General features: G+C 52.9%; 28 non-coding genes across 28 annotated transcripts; all 28 read left to right on the top strand.

Annotated features, from left to right (window-relative positions):
- Positions 1 to 393: 393 nt before the first annotated feature.
- LOC135621475 (5S ribosomal RNA) lies at positions 394 to 512 on the top strand. The gene has a single exon (XR_010490637.1). It is a non-coding gene; the product is annotated as a 5S ribosomal RNA (ribosomal RNA).
- Positions 513 to 960: 448 nt separating this feature from the next.
- On the top strand, positions 961 to 1079 carry LOC135621473 (5S ribosomal RNA). The gene has a single exon (XR_010490635.1). It is a non-coding gene; the product is annotated as a 5S ribosomal RNA (ribosomal RNA).
- A 448-nt stretch (positions 1080 to 1527) lies between these two features.
- On the top strand, positions 1528 to 1646 carry LOC135621472 (5S ribosomal RNA). The gene has a single exon (XR_010490634.1). It is a non-coding gene; the product is annotated as a 5S ribosomal RNA (ribosomal RNA).
- Positions 1647 to 2094: 448 nt separating this feature from the next.
- LOC135621471 (5S ribosomal RNA) lies at positions 2095 to 2213 on the top strand. Its single transcript, XR_010490633.1, has one exon. It is a non-coding gene; the product is annotated as a 5S ribosomal RNA (ribosomal RNA).
- Positions 2214 to 2661: 448 nt separating this feature from the next.
- On the top strand, positions 2662 to 2780 carry LOC135621716 (5S ribosomal RNA). The gene has a single exon (XR_010490878.1). It is a non-coding gene; the product is annotated as a 5S ribosomal RNA (ribosomal RNA).
- A 468-nt stretch (positions 2781 to 3248) lies between these two features.
- LOC135621470 (5S ribosomal RNA) lies at positions 3249 to 3367 on the top strand. Its single transcript, XR_010490632.1, has one exon. It is a non-coding gene; the product is annotated as a 5S ribosomal RNA (ribosomal RNA).
- Positions 3368 to 3815: 448 nt separating this feature from the next.
- Positions 3816 to 3934, top strand: LOC135621469 (5S ribosomal RNA). Its single transcript, XR_010490631.1, has one exon. It is a non-coding gene; the product is annotated as a 5S ribosomal RNA (ribosomal RNA).
- A 448-nt stretch (positions 3935 to 4382) lies between these two features.
- On the top strand, positions 4383 to 4501 carry LOC135621468 (5S ribosomal RNA). Its single transcript, XR_010490629.1, has one exon. It is a non-coding gene; the product is annotated as a 5S ribosomal RNA (ribosomal RNA).
- A 448-nt stretch (positions 4502 to 4949) lies between these two features.
- Positions 4950 to 5068, top strand: LOC135621715 (5S ribosomal RNA). Its single transcript, XR_010490877.1, has one exon. It is a non-coding gene; the product is annotated as a 5S ribosomal RNA (ribosomal RNA).
- A 468-nt stretch (positions 5069 to 5536) lies between these two features.
- LOC135621467 (5S ribosomal RNA) lies at positions 5537 to 5655 on the top strand. Its single transcript, XR_010490628.1, has one exon. It is a non-coding gene; the product is annotated as a 5S ribosomal RNA (ribosomal RNA).
- Positions 5656 to 6103: 448 nt separating this feature from the next.
- LOC135621466 (5S ribosomal RNA) lies at positions 6104 to 6222 on the top strand. Its single transcript, XR_010490627.1, has one exon. It is a non-coding gene; the product is annotated as a 5S ribosomal RNA (ribosomal RNA).
- Positions 6223 to 6670: 448 nt separating this feature from the next.
- On the top strand, positions 6671 to 6789 carry LOC135621464 (5S ribosomal RNA). Its single transcript, XR_010490625.1, has one exon. It is a non-coding gene; the product is annotated as a 5S ribosomal RNA (ribosomal RNA).
- Positions 6790 to 7237: 448 nt separating this feature from the next.
- On the top strand, positions 7238 to 7356 carry LOC135621463 (5S ribosomal RNA). Its single transcript, XR_010490624.1, has one exon. It is a non-coding gene; the product is annotated as a 5S ribosomal RNA (ribosomal RNA).
- Positions 7357 to 7804: 448 nt separating this feature from the next.
- LOC135621714 (5S ribosomal RNA) lies at positions 7805 to 7923 on the top strand. The gene has a single exon (XR_010490876.1). It is a non-coding gene; the product is annotated as a 5S ribosomal RNA (ribosomal RNA).
- Positions 7924 to 8391: 468 nt separating this feature from the next.
- Positions 8392 to 8510, top strand: LOC135621462 (5S ribosomal RNA). The gene has a single exon (XR_010490623.1). It is a non-coding gene; the product is annotated as a 5S ribosomal RNA (ribosomal RNA).
- Positions 8511 to 8958: 448 nt separating this feature from the next.
- Positions 8959 to 9077, top strand: LOC135621461 (5S ribosomal RNA). The gene has a single exon (XR_010490622.1). It is a non-coding gene; the product is annotated as a 5S ribosomal RNA (ribosomal RNA).
- Positions 9078 to 9525: 448 nt separating this feature from the next.
- Positions 9526 to 9644, top strand: LOC135621460 (5S ribosomal RNA). Its single transcript, XR_010490621.1, has one exon. It is a non-coding gene; the product is annotated as a 5S ribosomal RNA (ribosomal RNA).
- A 448-nt stretch (positions 9645 to 10092) lies between these two features.
- LOC135621459 (5S ribosomal RNA) lies at positions 10093 to 10211 on the top strand. The gene has a single exon (XR_010490620.1). It is a non-coding gene; the product is annotated as a 5S ribosomal RNA (ribosomal RNA).
- A 448-nt stretch (positions 10212 to 10659) lies between these two features.
- Positions 10660 to 10778, top strand: LOC135621722 (5S ribosomal RNA). The gene has a single exon (XR_010490884.1). It is a non-coding gene; the product is annotated as a 5S ribosomal RNA (ribosomal RNA).
- A 448-nt stretch (positions 10779 to 11226) lies between these two features.
- On the top strand, positions 11227 to 11345 carry LOC135621712 (5S ribosomal RNA). The gene has a single exon (XR_010490874.1). It is a non-coding gene; the product is annotated as a 5S ribosomal RNA (ribosomal RNA).
- Positions 11346 to 11813: 468 nt separating this feature from the next.
- Positions 11814 to 11932, top strand: LOC135621458 (5S ribosomal RNA). Its single transcript, XR_010490619.1, has one exon. It is a non-coding gene; the product is annotated as a 5S ribosomal RNA (ribosomal RNA).
- Positions 11933 to 12380: 448 nt separating this feature from the next.
- On the top strand, positions 12381 to 12499 carry LOC135621457 (5S ribosomal RNA). Its single transcript, XR_010490618.1, has one exon. It is a non-coding gene; the product is annotated as a 5S ribosomal RNA (ribosomal RNA).
- Positions 12500 to 12947: 448 nt separating this feature from the next.
- Positions 12948 to 13066, top strand: LOC135621456 (5S ribosomal RNA). The gene has a single exon (XR_010490617.1). It is a non-coding gene; the product is annotated as a 5S ribosomal RNA (ribosomal RNA).
- A 448-nt stretch (positions 13067 to 13514) lies between these two features.
- LOC135621455 (5S ribosomal RNA) lies at positions 13515 to 13633 on the top strand. The gene has a single exon (XR_010490616.1). It is a non-coding gene; the product is annotated as a 5S ribosomal RNA (ribosomal RNA).
- Positions 13634 to 14081: 448 nt separating this feature from the next.
- Positions 14082 to 14200, top strand: LOC135621453 (5S ribosomal RNA). The gene has a single exon (XR_010490614.1). It is a non-coding gene; the product is annotated as a 5S ribosomal RNA (ribosomal RNA).
- Positions 14201 to 14648: 448 nt separating this feature from the next.
- LOC135621452 (5S ribosomal RNA) lies at positions 14649 to 14767 on the top strand. The gene has a single exon (XR_010490613.1). It is a non-coding gene; the product is annotated as a 5S ribosomal RNA (ribosomal RNA).
- Positions 14768 to 15215: 448 nt separating this feature from the next.
- On the top strand, positions 15216 to 15334 carry LOC135621451 (5S ribosomal RNA). The gene has a single exon (XR_010490612.1). It is a non-coding gene; the product is annotated as a 5S ribosomal RNA (ribosomal RNA).
- A 448-nt stretch (positions 15335 to 15782) lies between these two features.
- LOC135621450 (5S ribosomal RNA) lies at positions 15783 to 15901 on the top strand. The gene has a single exon (XR_010490611.1). It is a non-coding gene; the product is annotated as a 5S ribosomal RNA (ribosomal RNA).
- Positions 15902 to 16259: the final 358 nt, after the last annotated feature.

The raw sequence follows: 16259 nt of genomic DNA, 5'->3' as shown, positions 1-16259 counted from the left end.
AATATGTCATTAACATATAGCAGGAGAATAATGAAATCATCATCTAAAAATTTCTTCATAAACATACAGTGGTTCTAGGATGGGTGACCCCCTGTTGCACTCGTTTTTGCGCCCCGAGCGGCCAAAACCTCTCCCGTCGGCCTCCGAGGCGATGGTTTTGGGCCTCGGAATTTGCCGTGACCGCTACGCAGTCAGTCTCGTGGGGCTCGGAGAGAGCTTTCCGGAATGGGGCCGCAATAGCGATTCCGAGTTCGTTCGAGAAAGTCCCGATGGTTTCGGCGCGCGCTTGCCGTGTCCGGTACGCGGTCGGCCTCGTGGGCATCGGAGAGATCCGACAATGGCGATTCCGAGATCGTTCGAGAGTACAAAGGCGAGGGACGACGCACACAAAACGAGTGCGATCATACCAGCACTAAAGCACCGGATCCCATCAGAACTCCGAAGTTAAGCGTGCTTGGGCGAGAGTAGTACTAGGATGGGTGACCCCCTGGGAAGTCCTCGTGTTGCACTCCTTTTTGCGCCCCTCTTTTAAGCTTTTCAATTTTTCCAGCATTATGGCCAACAATAAATATGTCATTAACATATAGCAGGAGAATAATGAAATCATCATCTAAAAATTTCTTCATAAACATACAGTGGTTCTAGGATGGGTGACCCCCTGTTGCACTCGTTTTTGCGCCCCGAGCGGCCAAAACCTCTCCCGTCGGCCTCCGAGGCGATGGTTTTGGGCCTCGGAATTTGCCGTGACCGCTACGCAGTCAGTCTCGTGGGGCTCGGAGAGAGCTTTCCGGAATGGGGCCGCAATAGCGATTCCGAGTTCGTTCGAGAAAGTCCCGATGGTTTCGGCGCGCGCTTGCCGTGTCCGGTACGCGGTCGGCCTCGTGGGCATCGGAGAGATCCGACAATGGCGATTCCGAGATCGTTCGAGAGTACAAAGGCGAGGGACGACGCACACAAAACGAGTGCGATCATACCAGCACTAAAGCACCGGATCCCATCAGAACTCCGAAGTTAAGCGTGCTTGGGCGAGAGTAGTACTAGGATGGGTGACCCCCTGGGAAGTCCTCGTGTTGCACTCCTTTTTGCGCCCCTCTTTTAAGCTTTTCAATTTTTCCAGCATTATGGCCAACAATAAATATGTCATTAACATATAGCAGGAGAATAATGAAATCATCATCTAAAAATTTCTTCATAAACATACAGTGGTTCTAGGATGGGTGACCCCCTGTTGCACTCGTTTTTGCGCCCCGAGCGGCCAAAACCTCTCCCGTCGGCCTCCGAGGCGATGGTTTTGGGCCTCGGAATTTGCCGTGACCGCTACGCAGTCAGTCTCGTGGGGCTCGGAGAGAGCTTTCCGGAATGGGGCCGCAATAGCGATTCCGAGTTCGTTCGAGAAAGTCCCGATGGTTTCGGCGCGCGCTTGCCGTGTCCGGTACGCGGTCGGCCTCGTGGGCATCGGAGAGATCCGACAATGGCGATTCCGAGATCGTTCGAGAGTACAAAGGCGAGGGACGACGCACACAAAACGAGTGCGATCATACCAGCACTAAAGCACCGGATCCCATCAGAACTCCGAAGTTAAGCGTGCTTGGGCGAGAGTAGTACTAGGATGGGTGACCCCCTGGGAAGTCCTCGTGTTGCACTCCTTTTTGCGCCCCTCTTTTAAGCTTTTCAATTTTTCCAGCATTATGGCCAACAATAAATATGTCATTAACATATAGCAGGAGAATAATGAAATCATCATCTAAAAATTTCTTCATAAACATACAGTGGTTCTAGGATGGGTGACCCCCTGTTGCACTCGTTTTTGCGCCCCGAGCGGCCAAAACCTCTCCCGTCGGCCTCCGAGGCGATGGTTTTGGGCCTCGGAATTTGCCGTGACCGCTACGCAGTCAGTCTCGTGGGGCTCGGAGAGAGCTTTCCGGAATGGGGCCGCAATAGCGATTCCGAGTTCGTTCGAGAAAGTCCCGATGGTTTCGGCGCGCGCTTGCCGTGTCCGGTACGCGGTCGGCCTCGTGGGCATCGGAGAGATCCGACAATGGCGATTCCGAGATCATTCGAGAGTACAAAGGCGAGGGACGACGCACACAAAACGAGTGCGATCATACCAGCACTAAAGCACCGGATCCCATCAGAACTCCGAAGTTAAGCGTGCTTGGGCGAGAGTAGTACTAGGATGGGTGACCCCCTGGGAAGTCCTCGTGTTGCACTCCTTTTTGCGCCCCTCTTTTAAGCTTTTCAATTTTTCCAGCATTATGGCCAACAATAAATATGTCATTAACATATAGCAGGAGAATAATGAAATCATCATCTAAAAATTTCTTCATAAACATACAGTGGTTCTAGGATGGGTGACCCCCTGTTGCACTCGTTTTTGCGCCCCGAGCGGCCAAAACCTCTCCCGTCGGCCTCCGAGGCGATGGTTTTGGGCCTCGGAATTTGCCGTGACCGCTACGCAGTCAGTCTCGTGGGGCTCGGAGAGAGCTTTCCGGAATGGGGCCGCAATAGCGATTCCGAGTTCGTTCGAGAAAGTCCCGATGGTTTCGGCGCGCGCTTGCCGTGTCCGGTACGCGGTCGGCCTCGTGGGCATCGGAGAGATCCGACAATGGCGATTCCGAGATCGTTCGAGAGTACAAAGGCGAGGGACGACGCACACAAAATGAGTGCGATCATACCAGCACTAAAGCACCGGATCCCATCAGAACTCCGAAGTTAAGCGTGCTTGGGTGAGAGTAGTACTAGGATGGGTGACCCCCTGGGAAGTCCTCGTGTTGCACTCCTTTTTGCGCCCCAAAAGACTTACTTAGAACCCTCTTTTAAGCTTTTCAATTTTTCCAGCATTATGGCCAACAATAAATATGTCATTAACATATAGCAGGAGAATAATGAAATCATCATCTAAAAATTTCTTCATAAACATACAGTGGTTCTAGGATGGGTGACCCCCTGTTGCACTCGTTTTTGCGCCCCGAGCGGCCAAAACCTCTCCCGTCGGCCTCCGAGGCGATGGTTTTGGGCCTCGGAATTTGCCGTGACCGCTACGCAGTCAGTCTCGTGGGGCTCGGAGAGAGCTTTCCGGAATGGGGCCGCAATAGCGATTCCGAGTTCGTTCGAGAAAGTCCCGATGGTTTCGGCGCGCGCTTGCCGTGTCCGGTACGCGGTCGGCCTCGTGGGCATCGGAGAGATCCGACAATGGCGATTCCGAGATCGTTCGAGAGTACAAAGGCGAGGGACGACGCACACAAAACGAGTGCGATCATACCAGCACTAAAGCACCGGATCCCATCAGAACTCCGAAGTTAAGCGTGCTTGGGCGAGAGTAGTACTAGGATGGGTGACCCCCTGGGAAGTCCTCGTGTTGCACTCCTTTTTGCGCCCCTCTTTTAAGCTTTTCAATTTTTCCAGCATTATGGCCAACAATAAATATGTCATTAACATATAGCAGGAGAATAATGAAATCATCATCTAAAAATTTCTTCATAAACATACAGTGGTTCTAGGATGGGTGACCCCCTGTTGCACTCGTTTTTGCGCCCCGAGCGGCCAAAACCTCTCCCGTCGGCCTCCGAGGCGATGGTTTTGGGCCTCGGAATTTGCCGTGACCGCTACGCAGTCAGTCTCGTGGGGCTCGGAGAGAGCTTTCCGGAATGGGGCCGCAATAGCGATTCCGAGTTCGTTCGAGAAAGTCCCGATGGTTTCGGCGCGCGCTTGCCGTGTCCGGTACGCGGTCGGCCTCGTGGGCATCGGAGAGATCCGACAATGGCGATTCCGAGATCGTTCGAGAGTACAAAGGCGAGGGACGACGCACACAAAACGAGTGCGATCATACCAGCACTAAAGCACCGGATCCCATCAGAACTCCGAAGTTAAGCGTGCTTGGGCGAGAGTAGTACTAGGATGGGTGACCCCCTGGGAAGTCCTCGTGTTGCACTCCTTTTTGCGCCCCTCTTTTAAGCTTTTCAATTTTTCCAGCATTATGGCCAACAATAAATATGTCATTAACATATAGCAGGAGAATAATGAAATCATCATCTAAAAATTTCTTCATAAACATACAGTGGTTCTAGGATGGGTGACCCCCTGTTGCACTCGTTTTTGCGCCCCGAGCGGCCAAAACCTCTCCCGTCGGCCTCCGAGGCGATGGTTTTGGGCCTCGGAATTTGCCGTGACCGCTACGCAGTCAGTCTCGTGGGGCTCGGAGAGAGCTTTCCGGAATGGGGCCGCAATAGCGATTCCGAGTTCGTTCGAGAAAGTCCCGATGGTTTCGGCGCGCGCTTGCCGTGTCCGGTACGCGGTCGGCCTCGTGGGCATCGGAGAGATCCGACAATGGCGATTCCGAGATCGTTCGAGAGTACAAAGGCGAGGGACGACGCACACAAAACGAGTGCGATCATACCAGCACTAAAGCACCGGATCCCATCAGAACTCCGAAGTTAAGCGTGCTTGGGCGAGAGTAGTACTAGGATGGGTGACCCCCTGGGAAGTCCTCGTGTTGCACTCCTTTTTGCGCCCCTCTTTTAAGCTTTTCAATTTTTCCAGCATTATGGCCAACAATAAATATGTCATTAACATATAGCAGGAGAATAATGAAATCATCATCTAAAAATTTCTTCATAAACATACAGTGGTTCTAGGATGGGTGACCCCCTGTTGCACTCGTTTTTGCGCCCCGAGCGGCCAAAACCTCTCCCGTCGGCCTCCGAGGCGATGGTTTTGGGCCTCGGAATTTGCCGTGACCGCTACGCAGTCAGTCTCGTGGGGCTCGGAGAGAGCTTTCCGGAATGGGGCCGCAATAGCGATTCCGAGTTCGTTCGAGAAAGTCCCGATGGTTTCGGCGCGCGCTTGCCGTGTCCGGTACGCGGTCGGCCTCGTGGGCATCGGAGAGATCCGACAATGGCGATTCCGAGATCGTTCGAGAGTACAAAGGCGAGGGACGACGCACACAAAATGAGTGCGATCATACCAGCACTAAAGCACCGGATCCCATCAGAACTCCGAAGTTAAGCGTGCTTGGGTGAGAGTAGTACTAGGATGGGTGACCCCCTGGGAAGTCCTCGTGTTGCACTCCTTTTTGCGCCCCAAAAGACTTACTTAGAACCCTCTTTTAAGCTTTTCAATTTTTCCAGCATTATGGCCAACAATAAATATGTCATTAACATATAGCAGGAGAATAATGAAATCATCATCTAAAAATTTCTTCATAAACATACAGTGGTTCTAGGATGGGTGACCCCCTGTTGCACTCGTTTTTGCGCCCCGAGCGGCCAAAACCTCTCCCGTCGGCCTCCGAGGCGATGGTTTTGGGCCTCGGAATTTGCCGTGACCGCTACGCAGTCAGTCTCGTGGGGCTCGGAGAGAGCTTTCCGGAATGGGGCCGCAATAGCGATTCCGAGTTCGTTCGAGAAAGTCCCGATGGTTTCGGCGCGCGCTTGCCGTGTCCGGTACGCGGTCGGCCTCGTGGGCATCGGAGAGATCCGACAATGGCGATTCCGAGATCGTTCGAGAGTACAAAGGCGAGGGACGACGCACACAAAACGAGTGCGATCATACCAGCACTAAAGCACCGGATCCCATCAGAACTCCGAAGTTAAGCGTGCTTGGGCGAGAGTAGTACTAGGATGGGTGACCCCCTGGGAAGTCCTCGTGTTGCACTCCTTTTTGCGCCCCTCTTTTAAGCTTTTCAATTTTTCCAGCATTATGGCCAACAATAAATATGTCATTAACATATAGCAGGAGAATAATGAAATCATCATCTAAAAATTTCTTCATAAACATACAGTGGTTCTAGGATGGGTGACCCCCTGTTGCACTCGTTTTTGCGCCCCGAGCGGCCAAAACCTCTCCCGTCGGCCTCCGAGGCGATGGTTTTGGGCCTCGGAATTTGCCGTGACCGCTACGCAGTCAGTCTCGTGGGGCTCGGAGAGAGCTTTCCGGAATGGGGCCGCAATAGCGATTCCGAGTTCGTTCGAGAAAGTCCCGATGGTTTCGGCGCGCGCTTGCCGTGTCCGGTACGCGGTCGGCCTCGTGGGCATCGGAGAGATCCGACAATGGCGATTCCGAGATCGTTCGAGAGTACAAAGGCGAGGGACGACGCACACAAAACGAGTGCGATCATACCAGCACTAAAGCACCGGATCCCATCAGAACTCCGAAGTTAAGCGTGCTTGGGCGAGAGTAGTACTAGGATGGGTGACCCCCTGGGAAGTCCTCGTGTTGCACTCCTTTTTGCGCCCCTCTTTTAAGCTTTTCAATTTTTCCAGCATTATGGCCAACAATAAATATGTCATTAACATATAGCAGGAGAATAATGAAATCATCATCTAAAAATTTCTTCATAAACATACAGTGGTTCTAGGATGGGTGACCCCCTGTTGCACTCGTTTTTGCGCCCCGAGCGGCCAAAACCTCTCCCGTCGGCCTCCGAGGCGATGGTTTTGGGCCTCGGAATTTGCCGTGACCGCTACGCAGTCAGTCTCGTGGGGCTCGGAGAGAGCTTTCCGGAATGGGGCCGCAATAGCGATTCCGAGTTCGTTCGAGAAAGTCCCGATGGTTTCGGCGCGCGCTTGCCGTGTCCGGTACGCGGTCGGCCTCGTGGGCATCGGAGAGATCCGACAATGGCGATTCCGAGATCGTTCGAGAGTACAAAGGCGAGGGACGACGCACACAAAACGAGTGCGATCATACCAGCACTAAAGCACCGGATCCCATCAGAACTCCGAAGTTAAGCGTGCTTGGGCGAGAGTAGTACTAGGATGGGTGACCCCCTGGGAAGTCCTCGTGTTGCACTCCTTTTTGCGCCCCTCTTTTAAGCTTTTCAATTTTTCCAGCATTATGGCCAACAATAAATATGTCATTAACATATAGCAGGAGAATAATGAAATCATCATCTAAAAATTTCTTCATAAACATACAGTGGTTCTAGGATGGGTGACCCCCTGTTGCACTCGTTTTTGCGCCCCGAGCGGCCAAAACCTCTCCCGTCGGCCTCCGAGGCGATGGTTTTGGGCCTCGGAATTTGCCGTGACCGCTACGCAGTCAGTCTCGTGGGGCTCGGAGAGAGCTTTCCGGAATGGGGCCGCAATAGCGATTCCGAGTTCGTTCGAGAAAGTCCCGATGGTTTCGGCGCGCGCTTGCCGTGTCCGGTACGCGGTCGGCCTCGTGGGCATCGGAGAGATCCGACAATGGCGATTCCGAGATCGTTCGAGAGTACAAAGGCGAGGGACGACGCACACAAAACGAGTGCGATCATACCAGCACTAAAGCACCGGATCCCATCAGAACTCCGAAGTTAAGCGTGCTTGGGCGAGAGTAGTACTAGGATGGGTGACCCCCTGGGAAGTCCTCGTGTTGCACTCCTTTTTGCGCCCCTCTTTTAAGCTTTTCAATTTTTCCAGCATTATGGCCAACAATAAATATGTCATTAACATATAGCAGGAGAATAATGAAATCATCATCTAAAAATTTCTTCATAAACATACAGTGGTTCTAGGATGGGTGACCCCCTGTTGCACTCGTTTTTGCGCCCCGAGCGGCCAAAACCTCTCCCGTCGGCCTCCGAGGCGATGGTTTTGGGCCTCGGAATTTGCCGTGACCGCTACGCAGTCAGTCTCGTGGGGCTCGGAGAGAGCTTTCCGGAATGGGGCCGCAATAGCGATTCCGAGTTCGTTCGAGAAAGTCCCGATGGTTTCGGCGCGCGCTTGCCGTGTCCGGTACGCGGTCGGCCTCGTGGGCATCGGAGAGATCCGACAATGGCGATTCCGAGATCGTTCGAGAGTACAAAGGCGAGGGACGACGCACACAAAATGAGTGCGATCATACCAGCACTAAAGCACCGGATCCCATCAGAACTCCGAAGTTAAGCGTGCTTGGGTGAGAGTAGTACTAGGATGGGTGACCCCCTGGGAAGTCCTCGTGTTGCACTCCTTTTTGCGCCCCAAAAGACTTACTTAGAACCCTCTTTTAAGCTTTTCAATTTTTCCAGCATTATGGCCAACAATAAATATGTCATTAACATATAGCAGGAGAATAATGAAATCATCATCTAAAAATTTCTTCATAAACATACAGTGGTTCTAGGATGGGTGACCCCCTGTTGCACTCGTTTTTGCGCCCCGAGCGGCCAAAACCTCTCCCGTCGGCCTCCGAGGCGATGGTTTTGGGCCTCGGAATTTGCCGTGACCGCTACGCAGTCAGTCTCGTGGGGCTCGGAGAGAGCTTTCCGGAATGGGGCCGCAATAGCGATTCCGAGTTCGTTCGAGAAAGTCCCGATGGTTTCGGCGCGCGCTTGCCGTGTCCGGTACGCGGTCGGCCTCGTGGGCATCGGAGAGATCCGACAATGGCGATTCCGAGATCGTTCGAGAGTACAAAGGCGAGGGACGACGCACACAAAACGAGTGCGATCATACCAGCACTAAAGCACCGGATCCCATCAGAACTCCGAAGTTAAGCGTGCTTGGGCGAGAGTAGTACTAGGATGGGTGACCCCCTGGGAAGTCCTCGTGTTGCACTCCTTTTTGCGCCCCTCTTTTAAGCTTTTCAATTTTTCCAGCATTATGGCCAACAATAAATATGTCATTAACATATAGCAGGAGAATAATGAAATCATCATCTAAAAATTTCTTCATAAACATACAGTGGTTCTAGGATGGGTGACCCCCTGTTGCACTCGTTTTTGCGCCCCGAGCGGCCAAAACCTCTCCCGTCGGCCTCCGAGGCGATGGTTTTGGGCCTCGGAATTTGCCGTGACCGCTACGCAGTCAGTCTCGTGGGGCTCGGAGAGAGCTTTCCGGAATGGGGCCGCAATAGCGATTCCGAGTTCGTTCGAGAAAGTCCCGATGGTTTCGGCGCGCGCTTGCCGTGTCCGGTACGCGGTCGGCCTCGTGGGCATCGGAGAGATCCGACAATGGCGATTCCGAGATCGTTCGAGAGTACAAAGGCGAGGGACGACGCACACAAAACGAGTGCGATCATACCAGCACTAAAGCACCGGATCCCATCAGAACTCCGAAGTTAAGCGTGCTTGGGCGAGAGTAGTACTAGGATGGGTGACCCCCTGGGAAGTCCTCGTGTTGCACTCCTTTTTGCGCCCCTCTTTTAAGCTTTTCAATTTTTCCAGCATTATGGCCAACAATAAATATGTCATTAACATATAGCAGGAGAATAATGAAATCATCATCTAAAAATTTCTTCATAAACATACAGTGGTTCTAGGATGGGTGACCCCCTGTTGCACTCGTTTTTGCGCCCCGAGCGGCCAAAACCTCTCCCGTCGGCCTCCGAGGCGATGGTTTTGGGCCTCGGAATTTGCCGTGACCGCTACGCAGTCAGTCTCGTGGGGCTCGGAGAGAGCTTTCCGGAATGGGGCCGCAATAGCGATTCCGAGTTCGTTCGAGAAAGTCCCGATGGTTTCGGCGCGCGCTTGCCGTGTCCGGTACGCGGTCGGCCTCGTGGGCATCGGAGAGATCCGACAATGGCGATTCCGAGATCGTTCGAGAGTACAAAGGCGAGGGACGACGCACACAAAACGAGTGCGATCATACCAGCACTAAAGCACCGGATCCCATCAGAACTCCGAAGTTAAGCGTGCTTGGGCGAGAGTAGTACTAGGATGGGTGACCCCCTGGGAAGTCCTCGTGTTGCACTCCTTTTTGCGCCCCTCTTTTAAGCTTTTCAATTTTTCCAGCATTATGGCCAACAATAAATATGTCATTAACATATAGCAGGAGAATAATGAAATCATCATCTAAAAATTTCTTCATAAACATACAGTGGTTCTAGGATGGGTGACCCCCTGTTGCACTCGTTTTTGCGCCCCGAGCGGCCAAAACCTCTCCCGTCGGCCTCCGAGGCGATGGTTTTGGGCCTCGGAATTTGCCGTGACCGCTACGCAGTCAGTCTCGTGGGGCTCGGAGAGAGCTTTCCGGAATGGGGCCGCAATAGCGATTCCGAGTTCGTTCGAGAAAGTCCCGATGGTTTCGGCGCGCGCTTGCCGTGTCCGGTACGCGGTCGGCCTCGTGGGCATCGGAGAGATCCGACAATGGCGATTCCGAGATCGTTCGAGAGTACAAAGGCGAGGGACGACGCACACAAAACGAGTGCGATCATACCAGCACTAAAGCACCGGATCCCATCAGAACTCCGAAGTTAAGCGTGCTTGGGCGAGAGTAGTACTAGGATGGGTGACCCCCTGGGAAGTCCTCGTGTTGCACTCCTTTTTGCGCCCCTCTTTTAAGCTTTTCAATTTTTCCAGCATTATGGCCAACAATAAATATGTCATTAACATATAGCAGGAGAATAATGAAATCATCATCTAAAAATTTCTTCATAAACATACAGTGGTTCTAGGATGGGTGACCCCCTGTTGCACTCGTTTTTGCGCCCCGAGCGGCCAAAACCTCTCCCGTCGGCCTCCGAGGCGATGGTTTTGGGCCTCGGAATTTGCCGTGACCGCTACGCAGTCAGTCTCGTGGGGCTCGGAGAGAGCTTTCCGGAATGGGGCCGCAATAGCGATTCCGAGTTCGTTCGAGAAAGTCCCGATGGTTTCGGCGCGCGCTTGCCGTGTCCGGTACGCGGTCGGCCTCGTGGGCATCGGAGAGATCCGACAATGGCGATTCCGAGATCGTTCGAGAGTACAAAGGCGAGGGACGACGCACACAAAACGAGTGCGATCATACCAGCACTAAAGCATCGGATCCCATCAGAACTCCGAAGTTAAGCGTGCTTGGGCGAGAGTAGTACTAGGATGGGTGACCCCCTGGGAAGTCCTCGTGTTGCACTCCTTTTTGCGCCCCTCTTTTAAGCTTTTCAATTTTTCCAGCATTATGGCCAACAATAAATATGTCATTAACATATAGCAGGAGAATAATGAAATCATCATCTAAAAATTTCTTCATAAACATACAGTGGTTCTAGGATGGGTGACCCCCTGTTGCACTCGTTTTTGCGCCCCGAGCGGCCAAAACCTCTCCCGTCGGCCTCCGAGGCGATGGTTTTGGGCCTCGGAATTTGCCGTGACCGCTACGCAGTCAGTCTCGTGGGGCTCGGAGAGAGCTTTCCGGAATGGGGCCGCAATAGCGATTCCGAGTTCGTTCGAGAAAGTCCCGATGGTTTCGGCGCGCGCTTGCCGTGTCCGGTACGCGGTCGGCCTCGTGGGCATCGGAGAGATCCGACAATGGCGATTCCGAGATCGTTCGAGAGTACAAAGGCGAGGGACGACGCACACAAAATGAGTGCGATCATACCAGCACTAAAGCACCGGATCCCATCAGAACTCCGAAGTTAAGCGTGCTTGGGTGAGAGTAGTACTAGGATGGGTGACCCCCTGGGAAGTCCTCGTGTTGCACTCCTTTTTGCGCCCCAAAAGACTTACTTAGAACCCTCTTTTAAGCTTTTCAATTTTTCCAGCATTATGGCCAACAATAAATATGTCATTAACATATAGCAGGAGAATAATGAAATCATCATCTAAAAATTTCTTCATAAACATACAGTGGTTCTAGGATGGGTGACCCCCTGTTGCACTCGTTTTTGCGCCCCGAGCGGCCAAAACCTCTCCCGTCGGCCTCCGAGGCGATGGTTTTGGGCCTCGGAATTTGCCGTGACCGCTACGCAGTCAGTCTCGTGGGGCTCGGAGAGAGCTTTCCGGAATGGGGCCGCAATAGCGATTCCGAGTTCGTTCGAGAAAGTCCCGATGGTTTCGGCGCGCGCTTGCCGTGTCCGGTACGCGGTCGGCCTCGTGGGCATCGGAGAGATCCGACAATGGCGATTCCGAGATCGTTCGAGAGTACAAAGGCGAGGGACGACGCACACAAAACGAGTGCGATCATACCAGCACTAAAGCACCGGATCCCATCAGAACTCCGAAGTTAAGCGTGCTTGGGCGAGAGTAGTACTAGGATGGGTGACCCCCTGGGAAGTCCTCGTGTTGCACTCCTTTTTGCGCCCCTCTTTTAAGCTTTTCAATTTTTCCAGCATTATGGCCAACAATAAATATGTCATTAACATATAGCAGGAGAATAATGAAATCATCATCTAAAAATTTCTTCATAAACATACAGTGGTTCTAGGATGGGTGACCCCCTGTTGCACTCGTTTTTGCGCCCCGAGCGGCCAAAACCTCTCCCGTCGGCCTCCGAGGCGATGGTTTTGGGCCTCGGAATTTGCCGTGACCGCTACGCAGTCAGTCTCGTGGGGCTCGGAGAGAGCTTTCCGGAATGGGGCCGCAATAGCGATTCCGAGTTCGTTCGAGAAAGTCCCGATGGTTTCGGCGCGCGCTTGCCGTGTCCGGTACGCGGTCGGCCTCGTGGGCATCGGAGAGATCCGACAATGGCGATTCCGAGATCGTTCGAGAGTACAAAGGCGAGGGACGACGCACACAAAACGAGTGCGATCATACCAGCACTAAAGCACCGGATCCCATCAGAACTCCGAAGTTAAGCGTGCTTGGGCGAGAGTAGTACTAGGATGGGTGACCCCCTGGGAAGTCCTCGTGTTGCACTCCTTTTTGCGCCCCTCTTTTAAGCTTTTCAATTTTTCCAGCATTATGGCCAACAATAAATATGTCATTAACATATAGCAGGAGAATAATGAAATCATCATCTAAAAATTTCTTCATAAACATACAGTGGTTCTAGGATGGGTGACCCCCTGTTGCACTCGTTTTTGCGCCCCGAGCGGCCAAAACCTCTCCCGTCGGCCTCCGAGGCGATGGTTTTGGGCCTCGGAATTTGCCGTGACCGCTACGCAGTCAGTCTCGTGGGGCTCGGAGAGAGCTTTCCGGAATGGGGCCGCAATAGCGATTCCGAGTTCGTTCGAGAAAGTCCCGATGGTTTCGGCGCGCGCTTGCCGTGTCCGGTACGCGGTCGGCCTCGTGGGCATCGGAGAGATCCGACAATGGCGATTCCGAGATCGTTCGAGAGTACAAAGGCGAGGGACGACGCACACAAAACGAGTGCGATCATACCAGCACTAAAGCACCGGATCCCATCAGAACTCCGAAGTTAAGCGTGCTTGGGCGAGAGTAGTACTAGGATGGGTGACCCCCTGGGAAGTCCTCGTGTTGCACTCCTTTTTGCGCCCCTCTTTTAAGCTTTTCAATTTTTCCAGCATTATGGCCAACAATAAATATGTCATTAACATATAGCAGGAGAATAATGAAATCATCATCTAAAAATTTCTTCATAAACATACAGTGGTTCTAGGATGGGTGACCCCCTGTTGCACTCGTTTTTGCGCCCCGAGCGGCCAAAACCTCTCCCGTCGGCCTCCGAGGCGATGGTTTTGGGCCTCGGAATTTGCCGTGACCGCTACGCAGTCAGTCTCGTGGGGCTCGGAGAGAGCTTTCCGGAATGGGGCCGCAATAGCGATTCCGAGTTCGTTCGAGAAAGTCCCGATGGTTTCGGCGCGCGCTTGCCGTGTCCGGTACGCGGTCGGCCTCGTGGGCATCGGAGAGATCCGACAATGGCGATTCCGAGATCGTTCGAGAGTACAAAGGCGAGGGACGACGCACACAAAACGAGTGCGATCATACCAGCACTAAAGCACCGGATCCCATCAGAACTCCGAAGTTAAGCGTGCTTGGGCGAGAGTAGTACTAGGATGGGTGACCCCCTGGGAAGTCCTCGTGTTGCACTCCTTTTTGCGCCCCTCTTTTAAGCTTTTCAATTTTTCCAGCATTATGGCCAACAATAAATATGTCATTAACATATAGCAGGAGAATAATGAAATCATCATCTAAAAATTTCTTCATAAACATACAGTGGTTCTAGGATGGGTGACCCCCTGTTGCACTCGTTTTTGCGCCCCGAGCGGCCAAAACCTCTCCCGTCGGCCTCCGAGGCGATGGTTTTGGGCCTCGGAATTTGCCGTGACCGCTACGCAGTCAGTCTCGTGGGGCTCGGAGAGAGCTTTCCGGAATGGGGCCGCAATAGCGATTCCGAGTTCGTTCGAGAAAGTCCCGATGGTTTCGGCGCGCGCTTGCCGTGTCCGGTACGCGGTCGGCCTCGTGGGCATCGGAGAGATCCGACAATGGCGATTCCGAGATCGTTCGAGAGTACAAAGGCGAGGGACGACGCACACAAAACGAGTGCGATCATACCAGCACTAAAGCACCGGATCCCATCAGAACTCCGAAGTTAAGCGTGCTTGGGCGAGAGTAGTACTAGGATGGGTGACCCCCTGGGAAGTCCTCGTGTTGCACTCCTTTTTGCGCCCCTCTTTTAAGCTTTTCAATTTTTCCAGCATTATGGCCAACAATAAATATGTCATTAACATATAGCAGGAGAATAATGAAATCATCATCTAAAAATTTCTTCATAAACATACAGTGGTTCTAGGATGGGTGACCCCCTGTTGCACTCGTTTTTGCGCCCCGAGCGGCCAAAACCTCTCCCGTCGGCCTCCGAGGCGATGGTTTTGGGCCTCGGAATTTGCCGTGACCGCTACGCAGTCAGTCTCGTGGGGCTCGGAGAGAGCTTTCCGGAATGGGGCCGCAATAGCGATTCCGAGTTCGTTCGAGAAAGTCCCGATGGTTTCGGCGCGCGCTTGCCGTGTCCGGTACGCGGTCGGCCTCGTGGGCATCGGAGAGATCCGACAATGGCGATTCCGAGATCGTTCGAGAGTACAAAGGCGAGGGACGACGCACACAAAACGAGTGCGATCATACCAGCACTAAAGCACCGGATCCCATCAGAACTCCGAAGTTAAGCGTGCTTGGGCGAGAGTAGTACTAGGATGGGTGACCCCCTGGGAAGTCCTCGTGTTGCACTCCTTTTTGCGCCCCTCTTTTAAGCTTTTCAATTTTTCCAGCATTATGGCCAACAATAAATATGTCATTAACATATAGCAGGAGAATAATGAAATCATCATCTAAAAATTTCTTCATAAACATACAGTGGTTCTAGGATGGGTGACCCCCTGTTGCACTCGTTTTTGCGCCCCGAGCGGCCAAAACCTCTCCCGTCGGCCTCCGAGGCGATGGTTTTGGGCCTCGGAATTTGCCGTGACCGCTACGCAGTCAGTCTCGTGGGGCTCGGAGAGAGCTTTCCGGAATGGGGCCGCAATAGCGATTCCGAGTTCGTTCGAGAAAGTCCCGATGGTTTCGGCGCGCGCTTGCCGTGTCCGGTACGCGGTCGGCCTCGTGGGCATCGGAGAGATCCGACAATGGCGATTCCGAGATCGTTCGAGAGTACAAAGGCGAGGGACGACGCACACAAAACGAGTGCGATCATACCAGCACTAAAGCACCGGATCCCATCAGAACTCCGAAGTTAAGCGTGCTTGGGCGAGAGTAGTACTAGGATGGGTGACCCCCTGGGAAGTCCTCGTGTTGCACTCCTTTTTGCGCCCCTCTTTTAAGCTTTTCAATTTTTCCAGCATTATGGCCAACAATAAATATGTCATTAACATATAGCAGGAGAATAATGAAATCATCATCTAAAAATTTCTTCATAAACATACAGTGGTTCTAGGATGGGTGACCCCCTGTTGCACTCGTTTTTGCGCCCCGAGCGGCCAAAACCTCTCCCGTCGGCCTCCGAGGCGATGGTTTTGGGCCTCGGAATTTGCCGTGACCGCTACGCAGTCAGTCTCGTGGGGCTCGGAGAGAGCTTTCCGGAATGGGGCCGCAATAGCGATTCCGAGTTCGTTCGAGAAAGTCCCGATGGTTTCGGCGCGCGCTTGCCGTGTCCGGTACGCGGTCGGCCTCGTGGGCATCGGAGAGATCCGACAATGGCGATTCCGAGATCGTTCGAGAGTACAAAGGCGAGGGACGACGCACACAAAACGAGTGCGATCATACCAGCACTAAAGCACCGGATCCCATCAGAACTCCGAAGTTAAGCGTGCTTGGGCGAGAGTAGTACTAGGATGGGTGACCCCCTGGGAAGTCCTCGTGTTGCACTCCTTTTTGCGCCCCTCTTTTAAGCTTTTCAATTTTTCCAGCATTATGGCCAACAATAAATATGTCATTTACATATAGCAGGAGAATAATGAAATCATCATCTAAAAATTTCTTCATAAACATACAGTGGTTCTAGGATGGGTGACCCCCTGTTGCACTCGTTTTTGCGCCCCGAGCGGCCAAAACCTCTCCCGTCGGCCTCCGAGGCGATGGTTTTGGGCCTCGGAATTTGCCGTGACCGCTACGCAGTCAGTCTCGTGGGGCTCGGAGAGAGCTTTCCGGAATGGGGCCGCAATAGCGATTCCGAGTTCGTTCGAGAAAGTCCCGATGGTTTCGGCGCGCGCTTGCCGTGTCCGGTACG

This window comes from Musa acuminata, chromosome BXJ2-8 (genome assembly GCF_036884655.1).
Source record: "Musa acuminata AAA Group cultivar baxijiao chromosome BXJ2-8, Cavendish_Baxijiao_AAA, whole genome shotgun sequence".
NCBI classification, from domain to species: domain Eukaryota; kingdom Viridiplantae; phylum Streptophyta; class Magnoliopsida; order Zingiberales; family Musaceae; genus Musa; species Musa acuminata.
This window is presented reverse-complemented; position numbering and strand designations above follow the sequence as displayed.